The 25,623-nt window shown below is 38.6% G+C and overlaps 2 long non-coding RNA genes and 1 pseudogene across 4 annotated transcripts; 1 reads left to right on the forward strand and 2 right to left on the reverse strand.

The window, feature by feature from the left end:
- Window positions 1-25,623, reverse strand: part of LOC133712783 (receptor protein kinase TMK1-like) — a 138,741-nt pseudogene that overhangs the window by 1,632 nt on the left and 111,486 nt on the right.
- LOC133712798 (uncharacterized) lies at window positions 13,470-15,881 on the reverse strand. Its single transcript, XR_009847610.1, has 4 exons — window positions 15,361-15,881; window positions 14,801-14,849; window positions 14,613-14,693; window positions 13,470-14,095 (listed from the first exon to the last, which is right to left on the reverse strand). It is a non-coding gene; the product is annotated as an uncharacterized LOC133712798 (long non-coding RNA).
- Window positions 18,571-19,776, forward strand: LOC133712797 (uncharacterized). Of its 3 annotated transcripts, none has more exons than XR_009847609.1 (5): window positions 18,571-18,625; window positions 18,692-18,842; window positions 19,208-19,318; window positions 19,425-19,549; window positions 19,624-19,776. It is a non-coding gene; the product is annotated as an uncharacterized LOC133712797 (long non-coding RNA). The 3 variants fall into 3 exon arrangements; XR_009847607.1 differs by having other exon boundaries at window positions 19,627-19,776; XR_009847608.1 differs by lacking the exon at window positions 19,624-19,776 and having other exon boundaries at window positions 19,425-19,560.

Genomic DNA, 25,623 nt, shown 5'->3' on the forward strand with positions numbered 1-25,623 from the left:
TAAAACTAGAGTCTGTGAGAATCCCGCACGTTCGACTAAGCGATTTTCCAACTCCTGGGCGATTTTTGAAATTTTTTCCGTCTTTGAAAACTCTGTCCTTCAGAACTGCACGGTTTTTTACTGACCAAGCTCTCTATTCTGTTCTATATCAGTGCCCTTCCATCGAGTACCTGTCATTAACTGAATGTTCGATTGGAAACTCCAAGTGTTATGTTTGCTGCTCAAGTCTAAAGTCCTTGGAAGTTAAGTATTGCCGGCTTCAAGATATTCGAGTTGATTAGGCCTTCAATCTTGAATCTTTTACATTTGTCTCACCGCGGGATTCAAAATGTGAAAAGATGATCTTGAATAATGCCTTCAAGTTGACATCTACAAACATTTGTGTTGATTACCTCCAGGAATTTTCTTTATTGGGAAGCCACCGTGCACTAGTGGCCACCATCATTACCCAGTATGTCCAATTCTTCGAGTTCTTTGATGGTTATTTGAGTGCCAACGTTTCTGTTAAAGCCTATGAGGCCACAATTTTAGTTGGGGAACTTTTGGACCAAGAATGGTTCTCGTCATATTCAACACATTTTCCTAGGCTGATGAGCTTTATTAGAAGATTTAGCTGCTGCCAGAAAATAAACCTCTACAATCAAGATGTTCATGCTCTCATTGTTCCTAAAAATTATAGGAAGATGACCTCCTCTCCACCATTGCCTAAAACTTCCACTTTGCAGGTGCGGATGCCAAATCCACCAATAATGGGAAGTAGAGACTATTTGGAATTGGACGACTCCTTACAATGGATTGCACCTTTTGCACAGATAGTGATCATGCCGGTGGACGCTGAAGAAGACAGAAAGAAAGTAGACCAGCGAGCTAGTCCTGTAGGCCATAGATGAATGAGAATAGTATAGAAGATACAAGGTTATGTATTATGTTCTCCAGTCTGCTTTCTGAAGCAGCTGGTGACTATTGCTCTCTCTGTTTTTTTTTAGTAACACACTGTAATTAAGTAGCTGGTGACCATCTACCATAACCAAACCTTCACCATGTTATCGGAATATATACGCCTGACCTTCCCTACTCACCTGACCATGTTACTGACAAAATCCTTCAACTCCCTCAAGCTCTTTCTCCCTTTCCCCTTCATTTCGTTTCGTTTTTGGTTTGTGCCAAAATATGCAACCTCGGTCTTCCACTCTATACTATATATAGGTCACACTCGCAGAGAAAGGCATTTAGGGGTTTAGCCCAAACAGGGCTTTGGGGCATCATAACTCATTCAAAACCAAACACACAAAATCCCAAATAATCAAACCCAAAAGCCCACATACAACTTACTTTAGAAAAGAAGCATTCAGTTTGCACTTTGCAAACCAACCCAAAACCACCAAGTAAGTAATTACGGGAGAAGTGAAACCAAAATGAGAGTATTCATTTGAATAACAAGTCCAAACAGAAAACATATTTACATGGATCAACCAAAGAGAGTTTCTTCGTGGTTGGTAGCTTGCTTTGACATCACCAAACATCTCATCTACCTACGGAAACATCTTATCTACGTACAAAAGAAGCAAGAGATCTCCATCTCTGGGAACCTTATCTCATCTCCATCTTCTGGACTATTGCCAGAGCATGTAACATACTAATTATTCTCACTATATATTTGAACATTACTAAACCCCAACTCTCTCTTTTATTACTAAATCTCCATCATATTCTACCTGATTGGCCTGCTGGGTATATTATTGTCACCAGCTTCTTTCGTCCTCAAGTGAGTGTGTGGCGAAAATGGCAGCGACGGCCGAATCCACAGGGCTCACCGGAAAGCTAATATTGGCAGACCTTGGTCTTGTAGAGCAGGTGGCGATTCACCGGGCGCAGCAGTAGAAAAGAATACTTCAATTCAGGGTTAATTCGATAATTCTATTCATCCCACAATGAGGGTATATATATAAGTACAAAGGAGTAGTCTAACTCTAATAGGAAACAATCTTTCCATAATTACAGGATATCCTAATTAAATAAAATCCTAGTTACATACAGATTTACAGCGATTCTACACTCCCCCTCAAGTTGGTGCATAGATGTCTATCATGCCCAACTTGTCAACTGAGCTGTCAAATACCTTCCTGGACACTCCTTTAGTAAGAACATCAGCTAATTGCTCCTCTGAGTTTACAAATGGAAAGCGAATAACCTTTCTGTCAAGATTTTCTTTAATAAAATGACGGTCAACCTCCACATGCTTTGTTCTATCATGTTGAACTGGATTATGTGCAATCTCAATGGCAGCTGTATTATCACAATGCAAATCCATAGGCTTTTTAAGCTTGTAACCCAGGTCTTTCAAGACATTACGAATCCACAACATTTCACAGACTCCGTGTGCCATACCTCGGAACTCAGCTTCTGCACTTGATCTGGCAACAACTTTCTGCTTTTTGCTACGCCAGGTGACAAGGTTCCCTCCAACAAAAGTGAAGTACCCAGATGTAGAACGTCTGTCAGTTTTATCACCAGCCCAATCTGCATCTGTGTACCCAACAACTTCCAATTCATCTTTTTTCTGAAACAGTAACCCTTTACCTGGCGCCATCTTCAAGTACTTCAAAATACGAAAGACTGCATCCATATGCTCTTCACTAGGACAATGTATAAATTGACTAACAACACTCACAGCATAAGCAATATCAGGTCTAGTATGTGAAAGATAAATCAACCTTCCTACAAGACGTTGATACCTCCCTTTGTCAGTTGGAACTTGATCAGGATAAATAGCAAGTCTGTGATTCATCTCAATGGGTGTCTCCATTGGTCTGCAGTCCAGCATCCCTGTTTCAGCAAATAAATCAAGGACATACTTCCTTTGTGAAAGCAAAATCCCCTTCTTAGACCTTGCAACTTCAATACCTAGAAAATACTTCAGTTGTCCCAGATCCTTCATTTCAAACTCCTTTGACAGATATTTTTGCAATTCATTCATCTCTTTCGGATCATCCCCTGTAACAATCATGTCATCAACATACACAATAAGAGCTGTAATCTTACCATTCTTGCGTTTGATAAACAATGTATGGTCAGAATTGCTCTGTCTGTACCCAAAGGCTTTCATGGACTTTGAAAATCTTCCAAACCAAGCTCTTGGAGACTGCTTCAGGCCATACAAAGACTTCTTCAATTTACACACCTTGCCAACATCACTTGGGTAATTCTTAACACCTGGGGGCATATCCATGTACACTTCTTCCTCCAAATTCCCATTAAGAAACGCATTCTTCACATCAAACTGGTGCAAGGGCCAATCTTTGTTTGCTGCAAGTGAGATTAGAATCCGGACAGTATTAATCTTTGCCACAGGTGCAAAAGTCTCCTCATAATCAATCCCATAGCGTTGTGTATATCCTTTGGCAACCAACCTCGCTTTGTATCTATTAATAGTTCCATCTGCATTAAGCTTTACAGTAAATACCCAACGACATCCTACAGTCTTCTTTCCAACCGGCATAGGTACTAGCTCCCATGTTGCATTTTTCTGAAGAGCTTCCAATTCTTCATTCATCGCCTTTGTCCATTTTGGATTCATCAATGCATCCTGCACGTTACTAGGAATAGATACAGTAGATAATTGATCAACAACAAGTGCATGTGACCCAGAAATCCTATGGTTAGACATAAAATTAGCTATAGGGTATTTAGCTTTGGCTTTGATATCGGGTTCATATTGTTTCTTAGGAATTCCCTTGGTAACCCTTTGTGATTTCCTAGGTTCAACACTTTCTAACCCAGAAGACTCATTAAAGTTTAGGGGTACCTGAGGTGGATCATTCTGACTGGGATCTTCAGTTGGTGGGGCAGAAGGGGGAATATCTTGTGTGTGAGCTTCGGATACGTCTTGATTTTATTTCAAACTATCCAGAAAAGTCGTTTCTTCTGTCTCGGAATTCACAACGCTCTGTTCGGCAGTTTCAGCAGTTGCATTCTCTGTTTCGGAATTCACAACACTCTGTTCGGCAGTCGCATTCTTTGTTTCGGAATTCACAACACTCCGTTCGGCAGTCGCATTTTCTGTTTCGGAATTTACAACACTCTGTTCAGCAGTCGAATTTTCTGTTTCGGAATTTACAACACTCTGTTCGGCAGTTGCATTTTCTGTTTCGGAATTTCTACCTTCAAATCGTTCCTCCAAATCTTCCAAGTCTTCAAAGACATCAAAATCAATAATAGAACAAGAATTCCCTTCATAACCTCTCTCCCCCTGAAGGGAAGACTGAGAAGCTCCCCCTGAGTAATATGGCTCAGATTCACGGAATGAAACATCAAGAGATATATGTATAGTGCCAGTAAGAGGATCATAACATCGATAACCCTTCTGGAAGTCAGCATAACCAACAAATATACACTTACGGGCACGGGGATCAAGCTTGCTACGTTGAGGCTTGGGAATATGAACATAAGTTGTGCACCCAAACACCCGGGGCTCCAAATTAGGCATAGAAGGGATGGTCAAAAGTGTATGAAGCTTCTGATGAGGATTCTGAAACTCAATCACCCGTGAAGGAGTACGGTTGATAAGATATGCTGCTGATTTCACTGCTTCGCCCCAATAGGACCGAGGTACATTCATGCCAAACAAGGAAGCACGAACAACTTCCATCAATTGCCTGTTCTTCCGTTCTGCTAAACCATTCTGTTGAGGAGTATAAGAATTGGAGGTTTGATGACGAATTCCATGTGACCGGCAAAACTCAATCATAGGGCCATTCACAAACTCTCCACCATTGTCAGACTGAAACACTCTGATGGATTGTTGATACTGAGTTGCCACCATTTTGTGAAATTCGGTAAACATTCCAAATACATCACTCTTATTCTTCAGTAATGACACCCATGTCATGCGAGTGCAATCATCAATGAACGTTACAAAATACCGAGCTCCAGAAAGAGAAGGAATTTTCGCAGGACCCCAGACATCGGAGTGAATCTTCATAAAAGGAACAGGACTTTTATTAAGACTTGGTGAATATGAAATACGGTGACTCTTGGCCAGTTCACAGATGTCACAGTGGAAATCCAATTCACTAACAACTGAAAACAATTGAGGTTGCAACTTCTTAAGATAACGAAAGGATAGATGACCTAAAAGGCGATGCCATAACCATACAGCTTCCTTCGCATTCTCTACCCCGTTGATCTGATTAGCTTGTCCCAAAAGATGCTTCTGTTTCTTTCCAGTCTCTGTCAGATCCAGATAGTATAATTTCCCCCTTCTAACACCATAACCAAGAATCCGTCGAGTCAGAATGTCCTGAAACACACAGAAAGACGGATAGAAGGTCACAATACATGCAAGAGCTAAAATAACTTGACCAACAGACAGGAGATTATAAGCTAGTGATGGAACAACTAAGACAGATTCAAGGGTTAAGGTATCAGATAAAGCAATAGAACCTTCTCCGGTGACCGGAGTTGGAGTACCATCAGCAGTAGAGACAACGTCTTGAGGGGAACGTCTAAGGTTTTTCACAAGACTTGGGTCATTGGTCATATGGTCAGATGCACCTGTATCAATTATCCATGTACTATTAAAAGTAACCTTACCCTTCATACCTAACTGCGCTACATTAGCGGAGGCATTGTCTAGGTAAACTTCCTCTTTAGTAGCAACAGCGGCCTTGCCCATATTCTTTCGCGGTTTCTTGGTGAAGTCCCACCAATCAGGGTAACCAATCACTTCATAGCACGGCTCCTTGCTATGACCTAACTCCCCACAGATAATGCACCTTTTGTTTGCATATGGATTTGGTTTACCTAGAGGACGGTGTGGAAAAGGTCCTGAGAAGCCTGGAGGAGGACCCTGTTTGCGTTGGGCCATAACAGAAAATTCGGTAGTTACCGAATGCCCCATAGCCTGTTTCTTTGATTGCATCATTGAGGAATTCATGATTTTCGCAAGATTGGATTTTCAAGGGTTTCAAGATGGATATGAATGTTTTGAAAAAAAAAAGGTAGGGTGATGGTGGTTTGAAATTCAGGATGGTTTGATTTCAACGGTGGTGGTACGCAGCGGTTTGTGGTGTTCTTCGGGATTCAGGGTTCAGGATTCAAAGGATGCAGCGCAAGTTCAAAGGATTGAACCTGCTTTGATACCAAGTAGAAAAAAATACTTCAATTCAGGGTTAATTCGATAATTCTATTCATCCCACAATGAGGGTATATATATAAGTACAAAGGAGTAGTCTAACTCTAATAGGAAACAATCTTTCCATAATTACAGGATATCCTAATTAAATAAAATCCTAATTACATACAGATTTACAGCGATTCTACAGCAGCTCCTCCATGCCGTGAGCAAATTTGCAGTGGTCTTTGCAACGGCAGTAACCAGAGTCCTGCCAATTCAAGCAAAGCTCAGTCTTGGGCATACCCTGCTCGTACACCTCCAGTTCACGTGCCCCCCTCCTTTTTTAGCTGCATCACCCACAATCATCAGAAGGAGCTCCACTGTTTGAAGAACTAATTTACAGAAAGAATCATCACGCATCTCATTCTGGCATTTTGTCTAACAGATCATGTGCTCTAAGCCTAAATGTGTTAAATCAAATAAATCAACACAGTTTATTAGATCAGGCATATCTCATTTTGGCATTTTCACATCCCGTCAAAAATGTAAAACACTAATCACCAGACGCATGAGAGATCAGAACCAGAAAGAAAGTGCAAGTAACTCACACATGGCATTTCCAATGTACGTACCATCGATTACACCCAGAATAGAGATATTCCAAACGAAACGAGAAGAGTAAACACCAATTTTAGAATCGTAAATTGAATAGCTTAGAGCATCTCCAATGGGTTTGTTATTTGGCTTTGGTCAAATTTGAATTTGACATATGACATGGCAAATTTGATGTAGAAACATTTTGACTATTTTTAGCTCCAATGGAGATGTCAAATTTGAATATTACTTTAATATATAAAATTCTATTTATGTTGTTTTTCCTTTTTTTTTCTTGTAATCAAAGATCATACAATGAATGATTCCATTTAAAGAGATGCAATTGAGATTATGAGAAAAGAGAGAGGGGAATACATAGCCTGAAACAGAAATAGAAACTGCTTGAAAACTAGCAGTCAAGATAGCAGGAAATAGAATCAGCTTGAATTTGATAGCAGTCAAATACAACATCACTGGAATATAAGTTTTAAACCTTAACATATGCATATATATGATCATTGTGCTCAATATAAGAATACATAAATTTACCTGGAGCTGCAGCCATTGTTGAAGACAATAGTTTGAACTTGTGAGCTGGTGTACTTGGTTTATTCTCCTCTGAGCTATCCTTTAGTGAGAGTCTCCAATGGGCAGAGATTATTAATTCTCAATTGATAGTTGTTTTTAATAGCTAGAGCAGGGACCAAGTAGTCCTATATATAAGCTTTGGTTTAGGCTCCTTCCCATAAAGGTTTTCCTAAATCTATTAGCAATAGGACATTATTCCTGATTCATGTACAGATTCTTTATTGAACCTAATGTATTGAGGAATGGCCAATTATGTAAGTTTCTCTGAATAAGCTAGGAATCCTAATTGAAAGATCACTGTCAAGTCCAATTGCTTATTCTGCACTTAAGAGCAACAAGTTGTTGTGACTTCAGCTAACATTGACAAGTCCACTGAATCTTACAGTCTCCCACTTGGACTATCAATGTTCAATACAACAAGAATGTTACTAAAATCAGATATAGCAATTTATGAAGTGCGCGCTGGACTAACCATGAACTCCAATTTATTCCTAAGCTCAGTCAACCTGCAATTGACTTCAACAGACTATGAGAAAACTAATGCTTAATCCAAGCATTAGCACCTCAAAATCATGAAGAAGCAATCACAGATCACAGGAGCTATCTTTACGTACATGAAAATATATTTGAATGAAACTATGACAATATGAATGAGGTCCTTCTGTAGGATTCAATAGCAGAATCAAAAGCATAAAATTTTGCTTACTGATATAAAATTAAGTTCCTGTTGTCTGTAGATCTGCAACTGATATTCAATCATTCTTGAAATATTTCTGAATTTTCAAGCTCAATAATGTATGCAGACTTGCTTATGATGAGAACTTTAAACAAACAAACTTCAAAATAAATTTTACTTGGAGCAAAATTAAGTTTTCAGCTACTAAAACATAAATTCAAAACTGTGTTTAAAATACTCCCACTCATTCTGCCAAGTCTAGACTTTCTAGGACACCCATATTTTTGACATGTACCTGAAAAGGTGCTACCGCAATGGCCTTTGTGAGAGGGTCTGCAAGCTGAGCTAGAGTGCCAATTTTAATTACCTCAATTTCATTGTTCCTTACACTCTCTCTGACTGCATAGTATTTCACATCTATATTCCTTGAGGCTGTAGACCTTTTATTGTTTTTAGCAAAGAACACTGCAGCTGCATTGTCACAGTAAAGCTTTAATGGCCTTTCTACTGAATCTACCACCTTTATTTCATTCATAAAATTTCTCAACCATAGAGCTTGACCAGTAGCATCATGAATAGCCACATATTCAGCCTGCATAGTTGAAGTGGCTGTTAGAGACTGTTTAACACTTCTCCAAGATATTGCACCTCCTGCCAACATATAGATATACCCTGAGGTAGATTTCAAGTCATCGATGCAACCTTTGTAATCAGAATCTGTGTATCCAATGACTTCAAGGTCCTGATCTTCAATTCTTCTATATACCAGCATATAATCCTTTGTTTTCTGTAAATACCTGAGTACCTTCTTGCCTGCAACCCAATGATCATTCCCAGGATTGGACTGATATCTTGCCAATACCCCAACTGAAAAGGCAATGTCTGGCCTTGTGCACACTTGAGCATACATTAAGCTCCCAACCAGTCTTGCATATGGTCTCTTGTCCATCTCTTTTCTTTCTAATGAGTTTTTAGGACATTGCCCTGAGTGTAATCTGTCCCCTTTTGACATTGGCGATTCACCAACTTTACATGTTTCCATTGCAAACCTCTTAAGCACTCTGTCAATGTAGTTTCTTTGACATAATCCCAAGGCTTTTCTGTTTCTATCTCTCTTAATCTCTATACCAAGTACAAATGCAGCTTCACCCATATCTTTCATATCAAAATTTTTCAAAAGAAAATTCTTTGTTTCTTTTAACATATTCACATCACTACTTGCCAACAAGATATCATCAACGTATAAGATCAAGAAAGTGAACCTGCTCCCACTGATTTTCATATATATGCATTCATCTACTTTGTTTTCCTCAAAACCAAATGAAGTAATTACTGAATCAAATTTGAGGTACCACTGTCTAGAAGCCTGTTTTAAACCATAAATAGATTTCTTGAGTTTACATACCTTGTCAGTATCTTCCTCAGCAACAAAACCCTCGGGCTGCACCATGTATATCTCTTCATCAAGATTTCCATTCAGAAAAGCTGTCTTGACGTCCATTTGATGCAGCTCAAGATCAAAGTGAGCTACTAAGGCCATTAATATCCTGAAGGCATCTTTAGTTGACACTGGTGAGAATGTCTCTGTGTAGTCAATTCCTTCTTTTTGAGTGAAACCTTTGGCAACCAGCCTTGCCTTGTGTCTTTCTATGTTTCCTTTTGAATCTTTTTTTGGTCTTGAATACCCATTTGCATCCCACTGGTTTGTATCCTTCTGGCTTGTCAACCAAATCCCACACTTTGTTTACTTCCATTGACTTCAACTCAGCTTTCATAGCCTCTATCCATTTATCTGCATATGATGACTGCAATGCTTGAGAATAAGTGACTGGATCTTCTTCTTCTCCAAAATCAAAGTCTGTCTCTGTCAAAAAAGTTGTTTCATAATAATCTGGAATAGCCGATCTTCTTTCCCTTTGTGATCTTCTTAACTGTATTGGTTCCACTTCTTGAGGTTGCTGAACAATAACATTATTTTGTTGAGGCTCATCTTGTTGTTCTTGATGTTGTGCAGCTTCATTATGTTCAAATTGAATGTCATCATTCTGAATTGTAGGTGTTTCTGCTGGAGGCACAACATTATGCATAGCTGGTATTTCAATATGATCTGCCACTTCAGTGCTTATTCCTTCATTGCTGCTGTAAACTAACCACTCAAAGGTATCATTAGTACTAGTTTCATCAGTTTCTTCAAATTCAATGATATCTGCAGTGTCTGAACCATCTAATTCTCCAATAAAAATAGCTCTATTGGTTTCTAAGATCCTTGTGCTGCCATGAGGACTATAAAACCTGTACCCTTTAGATTTGTTCAAGTAACCAATAAAATAAACACTCGAGGTTCTGGAATCCAATTTTTGTTGCTGAGGGTTGTAGATCCTTGCTTCTGCTCTGCAGCCCCATACGTGGAAGTGATGCAGACTAGGCTTCTTGTTGAACCATAACTCAAAAGGTGTTTTATTCTCGACTGATTTGCTAGGGGTTCTATTACAGACATAGTTAGCCGTCTTCAGTGCTTCCCCCCATAAATATCTCGGCAAACCAGACTTACAGATCATACTCCTCACCATATTTATCAAAGTTCTATTCCTCCTCTCTGCGACTCCATTCTGCTGTGGGGTTCCTGGTGTGGTGTACTGAGCCTTGATTCCACATTCTTGAAGATAGAGAGCAAAGGGACCCTTGTTTTGCCCTGATTCAGTGTACCTGCCATAGAATTCTCCACCTCTATCTGATCTAACAACTTTAATAACCTTGTTCAGCTGTTTCTCTACCTCTGCTTTAAAAATTTTAAAAACTTCTAGAGCTTTTGATTTTTCAGAAATAAGAAAAATTTGACAGTATCTCGAGAAGTCATCAATAAAAGTAATGAAGTATTGATTGCCACAGATGGTTTTATGAGGAAAAGGACCACAAATGTCAGTGTGAATAAGTTCTAATAGCTCTTGACTTCTAATTGACCCTTTCTTCCTAAGATTGGTGGTTTTACCCTTAAGACATTCTATACAAACTCCAAAATCAGAAAAGTCTAGAGAAGGTAAAACATTTTGTTTGATTAAAATTTTCAGCCTTTCTTCCGAAATATGTCCCAAACGTTTATGCCAAAGAAAAGCAGATTTTTCATTCAGTCTAGGCCTTTTAAAACCAACAGTTTTTTCAGTCAAAAATACTTCAACAGAATTTCTGCAATTCATATGCCAATAACCATCAATTAAAGAAGCATCACCAATAAACTCAGAATTTTTGAAGAAATCTAAACCTTTATTATTGCCTGTAAAAGTACAACCATTGTTTTTGACTAAAAGAGAGCCTGAAATAAGGTTTCTTTGCATAGAAGGAATACAAAACACATTTTCCAAATCTAAAGAAAAACCAGTAGTAAAAACAAGTCTAACAACTCCTATGGCCTTGACTGCTACTCTGTTCCCATTCCCCGAGCTAATCCTAGCTTCATCCTTGTTTGGAATCCTCTTTCTTAGAAAACCCTGCATAGATGTAATAACATGAATTGGAGATGCAGTATCAAACCACCAAGAGCTACTAGACACACTGACAGTTTTTGACTCTAAATGAAAAACAGTTTTATTTTGAAAACTGAAATTATTACCTTTCTTACTCATCCAGTCCTTAAAACCTCTGCAATCTTTCTTAACATGCCCTAACTTACGGCAGAAGAAACACTTAACTGAACTTGACTTATGATTCTTAAAGTTGTTAGATCCCTGAGTTGCTTCACTTTGTGTTTTTGAGGTAGATGGTGCAGAATATCGAGGCTTGAAGGCTTTCTTCTTGAACTGTGGCTTGTTGACCAGATTGACAACCACCCCTTTTCTCTTCTTAATCCTATCTTCCTCTTGCACACACATTGAAATTAATTCATTCACACTCCATTTTTCTTTCTGTGTGTTGTAACTGCATTCTAGCTGAGAATATTGAGAGGGTAAGGAGTTCAGGATTAGGTGAACTAAAAAAGGATCATCAATGGTGACACCTAAAGCCTTAAGTTTTGCTGCAGTTTCTGTACCCTTCAGAATGTATTCCCTGATACTTCCTACTCCATCAAACTTCATACCAGTAAGAGCATTCATTAATGCCCCAGTTTCAGCCTTATCAGACACTTGATATTTCTCTTCAATATTTTTAAAATACTCCCTTGCTAGCTTCGCATCTGGGATACCTCCCTTTACAGCTTCTGACATGGACCTTTTCATGATAACTAGGGCCATTCTGTTATGTTTATGCCACTGAGCATATTTATCTTTTGTTTCCCTAGTACTGGTAGGTGTTAACTCAGCTGGGGGGTCTTCATGCAGGACATGCTCATAGTCACTGTATCCTAGGCATAATTCTAGGTCTTGTTTCCATCTCTTAAAGTTTGAACCATTAAGAGTTTCCATTTGGTTGCAATTAAAAAGCATGTTCATAGCTGAAAATTTCAGAGGTTACATTAGTAAGCAATGCATTTAGTTAACTGGAGAGGCAATGAATGAAGTGCCTATATGAATGCTGAACGTGTCATGCTTTACCTAGAGTGGCAAAAAGACTTTTGACACTTATTTTGCCTTAATCATATACCCAAAATCTAAGAAACTCAGCTGTGTAGGTATCTTGAACATGTTAACACCTAGAGTGGCAAGAAAACAGTTCATGTTACCTTCTTAAGGCAAGTTTTTAGACTTTGTTATATGCTGACATTGATCTCAGAAGCTCTACTCATTTATACCTCCTGTATGGAGCAAGGATTCAAGCTACTAAAATCAATGTCACAAGCTGTTGATCCAATACTAATGTTTTAGTATAAGTCTTTCACAAGGGACTGCTATCGACAGTACTATCTGCAAAAGACTTAAACCAAAACTGAATCAAGACATTTTAAGTGTTTTGATTAAGTTTTATGCGTTGTGCTTTATAGTATTTTCAGAACATAAGGGAGACAAAATACTCACAGCAAAACAATATCAATGTTAACACATCAAAACACAAAAACGCAAAAACACAACCAAAACACAATTCAAATAGCATCCTGCAAACATTCATATTTATGGGCCTCAACAAGGCTATTTGAATTTAAATTTCTGCAAGAAAACAAAATTGGAGCATATGTGAGGAACACGTACCTGGGATTGAGAATTTATATGAAGGTTTGATCACTGATTCAATCCGAAAGCAAAATAGAAGATGCAAAAGCTCCTTGATTAAGAATTCAACAAGCTGTAGAGAAATATAGGCGGAATTCTCTTGTTGAAGGTTTAATCGAGCAACTCTAGCATCTGGAGAAATACCCAGATTTGGGGCTGACCGTTGAAGAAGCAACGGTATGTTTGTCTATTTTCTATTTATATGCAAGCTTTCGGGTTGTAGGAATGGGCTGGGTTCATGTATTGGCCCTGGATCAAAATAATCCAAATTCTCTCCCCCTTTGGTGTGTGGTTTTAAAACAAAACGCATTCCTCTTTTTTTTTTTTTTTTCAGAAAAAATTCCTTAGGCTCCGATTTTGTAAATTTTGTGTCAAAAAGTTTTTGCAAAAGTTGATTCTTACTTGAGCACAAAGGCTCTGATACCAAATATAAGTTTTAAACCTTAACATATGCATATATATGATCATTGTGCTCAATATAAGAATACATAAATTTACCTGGAGCTGCAGCCATTGTTGAAGACAATAGTTTGAACTTGTGAGCTGGTGTACTTCAGCTAACATTGACAAGTCCACTGAATCTTACATGGAAACCAACCAACTGATACAAACTGAAATGGATTGAAAACAAAAACAGAAACTGCACAGTTCTAGCAGTCAAATAGCAGGAAACATAGTCATTCTTAAAGGGTTTGCAAGCAGTCAAATACATGATCACTGGACAAAACCTCAAACTGATACAAACTAAAATGGAAACCAACAAACCAACAACCTCACACTTCATATATCACATTGGAGAATTTTCATCTGAAGTTTGGAATAACATGCCCTCTGCTCAGGATTCATAGTAGATGTATCCATAGAGAGTTATGAAACGGGGCAAAATGCACAAACCTTGTAGGCATTGCAGATAATAAATTGATTGTCTACTCTGCATGTTTACTGCTGAGCAAAAACCATCGAACTGAGCAAAACACTTACAGCCTGCACAACAGAGCTAGAAAAGAATCAATCTGCACCTTTTGTACCTCATTAATTTAAGACATCAGTCTGCACATTAACTCATCATTATTTCCAATCACATGTTAGGTAATAGAAACAATTAAAGACCATGTAGTTGACAGTCTAATCTGCTAACCAACAATTAAAGACCATGTAGTTGTATGGACCTATACGTCTACTTACAAAACCAGCAACTCAATCTACCATAGGAACAACGCAAAAACCAGAAACAAGAAAACAATATCTAGTTGACTGCATCCTAACTATGGCAACAATATGAGATTTGTTCATGCCAAGCACTCATTTGTAATTGTGGGGAAAGATGAATAGATTGAAATAGTTAATCTATATCACACTAGTGTAATCATAATAAACATTAATTTCCCAAAACAACTCATGACAACCATCATCAACAAGAACACAACATTGAAGTGTTAGCTGGGAGTGCAAAAGAAAGCATACCAATTACATTAGTATCTATATTATGCACAACACCTACTTGAAAAACTTTGTACATACAAGATTTAGTACCAGCTGAGAGACCCACAAAAACTACATAACACGGCTTCATCCTTAGCTCCTGGAAAATCCAAAACAAGAGGGATTATGAAGAAGATATCCGACAGATTAAACTTGACCAAATTAAGACCACTGCCTAATTTATCCCAGATAAAAAAACAAGCATACCAAGGGTGTCATAATGTGGAACATATGTAATGGCATGGCTGTTACAGGCCTGTAAAAACAAAAACAAAAAAACACAAGCATAAGGCTATAAAGTTGCAATCTTTCTAATAAGATTCAGTCCCCAAAATCATATTCAGTTGTTCAATACTTCAAACAGTCACAAAAACTGGCTCTCAACAGTCAACATAGCACATATATCAGTTCTGCAATATATGCACATAAATGCAATATATTCTAGTGTCTTCACTACCATTATTATACATGAATGGGCTAGTCTTCCTAATCAAACATATATCAGTTCTGCAAATGCATTATTCATACTATCAACTAATCAACTATGGTCTAAACAGCCATTCACAATATCTACTTACTGATATTAGCCATTCTAAAAAATATCTTGAAATCCACAATCAACTAGATACAAACAAAATTATCTAAAACTCAAAACTATAGCTAGATGCCTTGATCAAACCATTTCCCACAGAGGTAATACAAGCACCAGAATCCAATTACCAATGCTTTTCACTGAAAAATAAATAACTGATAGAACAAGAAAATACCTTAAGGCCTTTAAGATGGAATCATCACCCAACTTGTTAGTAACTTTGGAGGGAGGAAGAAACCAGTACTCGTCGTCTTCCTCAATAACTGTAACCTTGACACTTTCATCAACCTTTTCAACCTAATCCCCAATTCATCCAAAAATATCAACAAATTGAAAATCTTATGTAAAACTGTAATATCCAATATTAGTGGATAATAGCTGCTTACTAAAACCGTAATATCCATAATTGAATTCGCATCTCTTGCCGGCGTCTTCTTCTTCCCATCTCTTGTAGAGCAGTAATTTGCAGATTCATCAATTCTTCGTCTGATGATGAATTGGCAAGATCCCAAAATTCCTCATTTGCAGCATCTGAAGATGAATCTGAAACATTTTGATCCATGTGCCTAATATTCAAGAAGAAAAAAGAAACTTGAAGAGAGGAAGCTCGAAGTTTTGGGTGAGAGGAGAGGAAGCTTGAAGTTTTGGGTGAAAGCAGAGGAAGAAAGACGCGAAAGGGAAAGAGATCAAGAGAGAGCGAGAGCGAGAGCGAGAGAAAGAAACAATAAAAAATAAAAGACCGAAAGGGGAGAATCTGTCAAATTTGACAGAGGATGCTCTTATGTCAAATACACGTGTAATAGACAGATGGGTTGGAACATAATTTGGTTGGTCAAAAATAAACGTTAGCTGTCCATCTGGCAAAAGACCCATCTGTTGGAGATGGTCTTACGTCTTTGTTGACATTTCCAAATGATGCTTGAATGAGTGAGAGGTTGCTATCTTCCTTCACAGTAAAACCGGCAGGCTCAGCAACTTGAACACTGCCACTTTCAATTCTGTTCTATATCAGTGCCCTTCCATCGAGTACCTGTCATTAACTTCAAAAATTCTTCTTCCTTCGAGAACATTTTTGAGATTTGATGCCACGTATATTGATTGATATGGATGCCCAATTTCAATGAGTGAGAGGTTGTTATTTTCCTTCACGGTAAAAGCGGTAGGCAACCAAAGGATCTTGAAGATCAAGGACATTCTTAGAGTGCAACCACTACGGTACGTTCAGAGTTAGAAGTAAAGAAACAAAATCATATCTTACATTCATAATTAAGAAAATCAGGTGCGACCCGGACCCACCTTGTCCCAAGGTACAATGATAAAACCAGATTAGTGCTAAAGCCAGTAAAAAATGCAATTCTCAGACGTTGGCTTTCTACCATTCCAGTCATGTTTCTTTGTTACAATTTCTTAGGTAGGGTTTTCCCCTTTGTCGCTCCATCAGAAGAGTTTTCTAGATTTCCTGAAGTGAGCCATGTTAAGTCTTTTAATTGAGTTTTTTCTCCTTTTTTTCTTTTCTACATTTTTTTGATCTTTTAATTGGATTTCGCTCTTCATTTTTCATATTCAAAGGATTAAGATTACTGATATTGTACAAAACTCCAACAACTCAACTAGTGCAATTTAAATTGGTGATTTCAAGGTCAAACAGAGCAGGCTAGGTTCTTTGGTGGATTGTTTTACCTTGTGCCAACGCATATTATCTAAAAATAATTTTGCGTTGCTCTTGATGATTGTTTGGAGTGTTGGGAAAGAAAAAGATGATCGGGTCCGGTCTGATAAATTTCTCTCCATGAATCAGATTCTTTTTCAATTGAATTCTTTCTATACGGCTTTCAAGGCATCTAGACCTGTACGTGCATGTGAAGGTCACTAGCTAGGAGTGTTAGGGCGTGGCAGGCTCCACGGGTTGGTTGGCTTAAGGTCAATACAGATGCTGCATTCTCAGGAGGTGTAGGAGTTGGGGCGTTGTGGTGCGTGATAGCAGTCATAGCACTGGTTTGGTTGTTGTAGGAGCATGCATGTGGTCAACGTGCCATAGTGCAATTTGCAATGGTGAAGCAAGTAAATGAGTTTCAAGGGTTTGGGTTGAAAGAGGACGCCTGTTTTCTCTGCATTCGAGGGCCTCCGACCTAAAACACTGAGTGGTTTCCTCGGCCGTGCGAGTACTGAGCACTGGCTTTTACAATTCTCTGAGATCGAGCTCCATTTTGATCTTCATTGTGGTCTCACCAATGTATGATCTGTAGGGAGTACGTAATGAGATGCATTTGCAGAGATAGGTGGAAATATTGGAGTATTTATGAGGCAAAATAAGTGACTACATAGGAGTGATAGGACAATCCCTACCCAAGTTTCGCTCCAACGTACTCCTCCAAGTTTTGTTCATGATTAAGGCATGGATATCCTCTTTATTTCATTGTCAAGAAATGGTCTAGTTTGTTCTTGTTTTTCTTTGTTTTAGAAAACGCCAATATGGGCTAATTGGGCATTGCATGTGTGGGCCTACTTCACTCCACTCCGGGTCCGGGGTTAAGATTAAAAAGAAACCGCTATGTAAAGGTAGTGTCAGTGGCTTTATGAGAATAGTGTTCCACTAACCTCTTCTCCCGCTCTCTCGATTCTAGGGGTGGGCTCGCGAGACCGAAAACCGAAAAAACCCGCACCGAAAAGCGAAAAACCGCACCGCACCGAATCTGGTCGGTTCAGTTTTCGGTTTCAGCCCGGCCGAAACCGAACCGAACCGAAAACCGAATGTCCTTAAAACGACGTCGTTTTGTATATACATTATGCGGAAACCCTAAAAACCTAAAAGCCTCAATCCGCCTCTCTCAGTCCCGAAGTATCGACCCCTCCCTCTCTCTCAGTCTCTCTGTCCCGAACTAGTTTCGAACTCAGCCCCGACCCCCGACCTGGCCCTCTCCCTCTCTCTCTGACCCCTGTTAGGCTAACAGCCTCTCTCTCTCTCGTCACTCGCTGAGTCGCTGTCCGACATTTCCCTTTTCAAGCCGCACAATCTCTGCACTTTGGGGCTCGCCGCTGCCTCCTGCCAGAACCCTAACCCACTGTCCGCCGTCGCTACTCAGTTTCGAAGACGCGAAGCCTCACGTACTCATCCGCTTTCCTTCTTTCAGTCTCTGAAAGGTAAGATCGGATCCAGAGTTCTAGGTTCCAGCTCCGTCTGCAATTTGATTTACAACGATCTGAGCTGATGTTAAAAATCTTTGTGTGTGTGTGTAGCTGCTGGAGCTCCAACCGTCTGCCGCCAATCGATTTCGAAGCAAAGCTCTGACCTTTCTCTCGATCTGAGCTTGACAGCCTGGTAATCAAATCAACACATCTGGACGATCTCGTCATCTCCCTCGCACCTTCGCCGGAATTCTTCGGCTCAAGTTCCGATGGTGGTGCAGCTGGTCTGAAGACTAAATCAAGTTCATTCTCAGGTAAATCCCTTTTTTAGTTTGCTGTAGAATCAATTTAAGTTAAAACATTGCGTTCTCACTTCTCAGTTCGAATCCTCGCGTTCTACTCTTGTTTGTTCAAGTTTGAGGAAGTAGTGCAGACACAGAAGCTAAAGCTTAATTATCACTGGAGGTTCTCGCGCAAAGACATGACTATTGACAGGAAGCTTATCTCCTCTTCTTTTCCTCCTTGCTTCGGGTACGTTTCATCTGCCATCTCTGACTTACTTGTTAGATTGGGCATGTGATTTCTTTTCTCATTCAATTTTCAATATAATCGAAATCCAACTGTGATAGAGCTGAGCTGTAAGGTTGTTACAGCCTAATTAGAAAAAGTAAGGTTGTTACAGCTGTAGGCTGCTAGTTCAAAGGTAGCGAGGGAAGAGTATGTTCAGGAAAAGAATAAAATTTACGTATTAGTTGCCAATTTAGTTGACAACTCACATCAAGGGAAATGGTTCATAATCATATGTTTGATTCCTGCAATGCTGTTTTTCTTATTCTAGTGCTCAGGAGTACTTAACTCTGACAATTTGACCACTTAATGTGGTGATTTTCTTTCAGGTTAACTCCATCTTCCAGAAAACAGCATAATGAATTTCAGAATATCACTATGCCAAAGATTGAATATAAAGCATCTCGTTACCAGTACTCCTGTTTACAGCAATGCCTCTGGTACGAATTTTATATAACTTGATGAGTTGACTATTTTAAATGTTTCGTGAACTCATTATATTGCTGCATCTAACCTCTACTGTTTTACTTGGTGTACTAATTGCAGATGTCACAGGGGAAGGATTGAGTTTGATGTTCAGGTGCTGGGCTACTAAAAAACAAGCTGGATCCTCAAAGAATGGGCGAGACTCTTTACCTAAGAATCTTGGAGTGAAGAAATTCGGTGGAGAGGTAAGAGGTTGATGTTTCCCCATACAAATATTACAAAAGGAAAGTGGATATTTACACTCTTTTTGCTCTGAAAGAAGGCACCGTAAAGTTTGAAAAGCACAAGCTCAGTGGACGTAAGTGGGTGCATGTAGAGTCCAAAGAAGGTCATGTGCTTTACCCTATATATGCGAATGCTGCAGCAGCTGAGATGGTGAAGACAGTCTGAGTTCTTCTTACAAATGAATTCTTCATTTGTTGTAGTATATATGAAACATGTTGTATTGTTCATTGTATAAAATGTCTATGTCATGTATAAGATAAGTATTTGAGTGAATAGCATAGGTATAGTGACTTGTGAGTCAAGCTTTATGCCAATGGGGAACAAGTGTGGCAATCATCATCACAAACCACAATGTGGAGCTGCAAATGGAGATGCCACAATGGAAGGCTACAAATGAAGATGCCATCAAGTTGTATCATTATTTACTTCAAATGTATCCCTATAAATACCTCCTATTGAATGAAATGAAATACACTTGAATCTCTATACCCTCTCTCTCTCTGTCAATTTTGCTTGTCCTTAAACATCATTTTCTTTTTGATGACAAATGAAGCTTCTATTCTGTATTCTTTTTTATGGACTGGACTTTTATAAACTTTGGACTCTATATTTTTTGACCATTTCATATTTTCATATGTTGATGCTAGAACTTGATGGATTATTGGACTATATCAATTGAATTATATGGACTAGAATTATAGATTATTGTCTATTGAAGTACAAAGCATGCATTAGTAAAACTTGTAAACTTATTGTTATAGACTATTATTACAGGTTTGAAGAAACAAAAACTTTTTGAGTTACAATACAAAAGAAGTATATTTGGTAAAAATTTGTTTTTTTTTTTTCTAAAAAAAAAAAAAAAAAAAAAAACCGAATTGAACCGAACCGAACCGTTCGGTTCGGTTTTCGGTGCCAACTTCTCAAAATACAAAAACCGCACCGAATCGATTCTAAATTCGGTTCGGTTTTCGGTTTTGGCTTGAAACCGAACCGATCGGAACTGAACCCACCCCTACTCGATTCCAACAGTATAATATCTCCTATCGTCTTCCACGTACTGCTCTAGTCTTTTCTATTCTAATTTCTAAAACGCCACCCTCCACCCTCAGACTAAAAATAAAAACGATTGCATAAGAAGGGTGTAGAAGAATGCTAAACTTGGAATCGAGGGAGACAGAAAGGGCAAAAGCGCCACTTCATTTTGCACATCAATGAACAGTAAACCAAGCTTTAGATATATGTATAATTGGCTTTACCCATCTAGGTTACTTAGGCATGCTTATTCAAAGTTTCAAAATTCTTGATGTTCCAATGTTGTCGCTTACAACATATGCATACATGCAACCGTGTTAGTTCTAACTATTCTTAGGGTTCTAAATCATTTGAGGAAGATGGCAAATTGTCAAATAAGGTTTCCTGGTGTCTTTGTTCATGAAGATGCATGATTAATCATTGATTTTGGGTTTAACTCTTCCAGTCCGTGTGGAGGATAAGATTTTTGGTTCGTAGTAGCCCAAAAGGATCAAGTTGAAGATTTCTTATTTATACATATATGCATGGAAAAACCTAGCCTATTTACACTGAAATACCTCCTAAATCCTTTTTTTTTTTTTTTTTGCTCAATCCTAAGTCCTAATCCTAGTATGAGTAGTATCGGTGGGAGTTAACAGAACTCTCTATAAACAAAAAACTCGATCGATTTTTCTTTCTTCCGGAACTTCTTGTTAGTCTTCTTCTCAAGCTGAGATGATGGATCGATGTATGTATTTTCACCTTTTTCTTGTTAATTGTTGTTTTTAGCTGGATCATCAATTATACTTAGATTGTTCACGTCATATATTTGAAGGCACCAATATCGATGAAAAGGAAAACCAAATACAGATAGATCTGTCGGCCGTCAACACTCACATGTCTGACTTACCCGATCTTGTTGTTGACAAAATCCTTGGACTCATTCCTACTAAAGCTGCGTTCCAGGTGAGCTTTCTTTGCAAGCAACGGCAAGATGTAGTCTCCTCATTCCCTGTACTCAATTTCAACGAGGATGATGATTTTGACCGCCACAACCTTAATCGTTACCGTCACTACAAACATCAACACAAAAGGTTCATCAATTTCTTGAAGGGCTATTTAGATTATCGTAAAAAGAAGGACCAGAAAGAGCTCCTGAATAAATTAAGTCTTCACATGAGGATGTTTTCGCGTCGAGATTCATCTACCATAACCGAGTGGTTGAAATATGCATGTGAGAGAGGCCTCAAAGAGTTGGATATCAGTCCTAAAATGAGTGTTGACCCAACGAGTTGGATTGTCAGTGAGCGCCCGCCGGAAAGTCTCTACCTCTTCTACATCTTGCCTTGGGTGGCAATTGCTAGTGCAAAATCATCCTTAACTTGTCTAAAGTTGGAGTGTGTGAGAGTTCCGCATCTGCTGCATGTGAGAGTTCCGCACGCTTATGAGCGACTTTTTCCGTCCTTGAAAACTCTGTCCTTGAAAACTTCACGGGTTGTTGATCTCGATTCTCTTCTATTTGAGTGCCCATCCATGGAGTACCTGTCATTAACTCAATGTTCGATTGGAAACTCCGAGTTTTATGTTCAATGCTCAAGTCTTAAGTCCGTGGAAATTAAGTATTGCCGTCTTCATGTTATTCGAGTTGATCAAGCCTTCAATCTTGAATCTTTTACATTTCTCTCACCGCCGACATATTCAAGATGTGAAAAGATGATCTTGAAGAATGCCTTCAACTTGAAACATATCAACATTTGTGTTGATTACCTCCGAGAATTTTCTTTTTTGGGAAGCCATCGTGCACTAGAGGCCACAATTGACCGATATGTCCATTTGTTCGAGTTCTTTGATGGTTATTTGAATGCCAACGTTTCTGTTAAAGCCTATGAGGCCACAATTTTAGTTGGGGAACTTTTGGACCAAGAATGGTTCTCGTCATATTCGACACATTTTCCGAAGCTGATGACCTTTCTTAGAAAATTTAGAAGCTGCTCGAAAATAAACCTCTACGTTCAGGCTCTCATCATTCCAAAGAATTATAGAAAGATGACCTCCGTTCCACCGTTGCCGGAAACTTTCACTTTGCAGGCATGGATGTCGAATCCACCACTAGTGGGAAGTAAAGTCTATTTGGAAATGGAGGACTCCTTGCAATGGATTGCTCCACTGGCACAGATATTGATCATGCCGGTGGACGTTGAAGAAGATAGAAAGAAAGTATACGAGCGAGCTAGTCCTGTAGGACATGGACGAATGAGAATGGTATAGAAGATACAAGGTTATGTTCTCCAGTCTGCTTTTGAAGCATTGGTGACTATTTTTAATTTTCCTGTAACACACTGTACTATATTGAGCTGCTTATTTCTTTTCTACTCTAGATTTCATGATTCATAACTTCCTGTACTGAAATTGAAGAATAAGAAGCTTAGATATGGTTTGCATGAGAACCTAGTTTTTGTTGATGTGCCCTTTTTATGTTGAGTTCCTTTTAATAAAGAAAGAAACCCACTTAAGGTTTCTGTTCATAAGATTTTGAGGTGGTATTTTTTTTTCTTTTTTAAGTGTTAATATTCTTCATCCATCATTCCATTGTACCACAGCACAATGCAATTGGTCCTTTTCAGTTCAGATTGGAGTACTGAAATCTTGGTTTGTTTCTGGTTGGGGGTATAATAATGATTTTCTGGTTGATATTTATTGAATATTGATTGAATTTGGTATTGACAAGAAATATCACTTTGGTGGTTGCTGGAGGATTGTGATCAAAAGAGATTTGAGGAATCAGTGTGTGTGGAGAAGGTTTGGGAGTGCATTGTGATCATTTTAGCTGCCACTGTGGGCCTCCCTATCAGTTTCTTCTTGCTGGAGGCAACTGCTACTACAAGCTTATGTAGTAGAAGATTGTCTGTGTAGATTTCACTACTGACTAGACTAATAGGACTCACCATTCTTCGGTTTCTCTGCCTTATCTGGTTTTCAGTTCATACCGTTTTTGGAATTTAGATGAAGCTCTACTTCTTTGCACAGGAATTCTTTTTAGATGAAGCTTACACAGCTTGAGTGCTTATCAGCTGTAGTTACTGCCCTATATTTCCTTGTTTAATTCTTTGTTTATGCACATTTCGGATGAAGTGCTCTTGTGTTGGTTTCTGCCTTTCTGGGGGTGTCTTAAGGAATTGCTTTGTTGTAACTATTCAAGGCAACAGATGGTTTATAAAGATGTCAAGGCAATAGCATTACTTTGTTAATTGTAACTCTTCAAGGTAAATAAATGATATGTTCTGCAGTGACTTCTTATAAATGTTTCTTTCTTGCTTTATTTTCCTTTCTGTTCTGCTTACAAATGATTCCTATCCATTATGTTATTAGGAAAAAGAAAAGGATCGGAGCAGCTTATCTTCAACCCATTAGCTATACAAATGGACTTCCTCACGGTTAGGCCTGGCAACGGGCGGGTATAGTGCGGGTACGGGTCGGGTTTTTAACGGGCCGGGTTTTTAACGGGCCGACCCGGTAAAAACCCGTTAAGTTAACGGGTTTCGCGGGCTTAACCCGACGGGTTTGCGGGTTTTCCGTTGGAACCCGTTAACAAATTTTTTTTTTTTAAATTAATTTTTTTTTTATTTAAAAAAAAATTAATTTTTTTTTAAAAAAAAATCCGTTAAGACTTATGTAATTTTTTATTCATTTTTTGATCAACTGTTAGAGAAATATATTCAGATCAATTAATATATACATATGTTGGTTGAGCTAAGCTAGTAGATATAATTCAATAACTCACAGAATTTCTCATATTGAAACTTAGTAGAGCGTATGGCAGATTGTGGTGAAACAACATTACTAGCAGAGGAAGTAGAGCACGAATTGTGATGACGTAACATGCTACCTGTCCCTGTTGCCGAATCACATTTGAGTATTGCTCCACATTTCTTGCATTTTGCACGCTCAATCATATCCTCACCCAAAGGAATTTCCTCAAAAGACAGCCAACATTGAGAACTCTTCTTCCTCTTCTTAACTGTAAAACCTCTCGTCCGATTTCTTCTAGAAGGCAAATCATCTCCTTGTACATTTGTTGTAGCATCTTCTCCTCTTTCCTCCACAGATATAAATTGGGACTCATCATTTAAACTCATCTACAAAAAAAAGAAATTAAACTCATCTTCTCCTCTTTATTTATACTTTGTATAAAGACCGCAGACCAGCCATGCCATGAAAATGATCTACCAATTGCTTTCTTTACTTTTGCAGGCCATAAACCAATTCATCTACAACTAAACACCAAAGACCAGCCATGCCATAAAAATGATCTACCAATTGCTTTCTTTACTTTTGCAGGCCATAAACCAATTCATCTACAACTAAACACCAAAGACCAGCCACGGTGTTCATGCCAAGATAACCATAACTCCGTAAGGCATAAACCATATTCACATAACACAAAAAATTTCATGTTTTGCCTGGTTCGAGGGAGCCCATGTTTTGTATCTTTATAACAAATAATTATGACCATACCAGTGATACCACGCAGCTAACATATCGAGAGAGATACGAGGACTGAAATTAGTAACGTATGTATGAACTCATTTTTTGGTTCCAACTACGATATATCCATATTCAAGATTAATATGTCATGGTAAAGTCACAAAAACTTAATGGTAGAACTATTCAACTATACAATAGATTAAACAACAAAAAAGTCATGAGGTGCTGGCTGTTCTCCCTCATTTACCAGTTTTTCAGCCCTTGGCAACCAATCTACAGCTTCTTCAGGAGGCAAAATCATTTTAGTAATCTGTGTGAGCAACCATATTGAATCATTTTAGCAGGATTCACTTTAAGCCGCATCCTATGCTGTCAACTCCCTTTAGCCAATGTGAAGATATACATTATTGTGGTGCCACCTACAAAATAAGCATTCGGAATAGGATACAATTGAGGGGAAGTATGTGTGGGACTTGTATCCTAATACTCCCCCTCAATTGTATCCTATTCCGACTTGTACCAAAACTATCAGTAG

This window comes from Rosa rugosa, chromosome 5 (genome assembly GCF_958449725.1).
Source record: "Rosa rugosa chromosome 5, drRosRugo1.1, whole genome shotgun sequence".
Lineage (NCBI taxonomy): Eukaryota > Viridiplantae > Streptophyta > Magnoliopsida > Rosales > Rosaceae > Rosa > Rosa rugosa.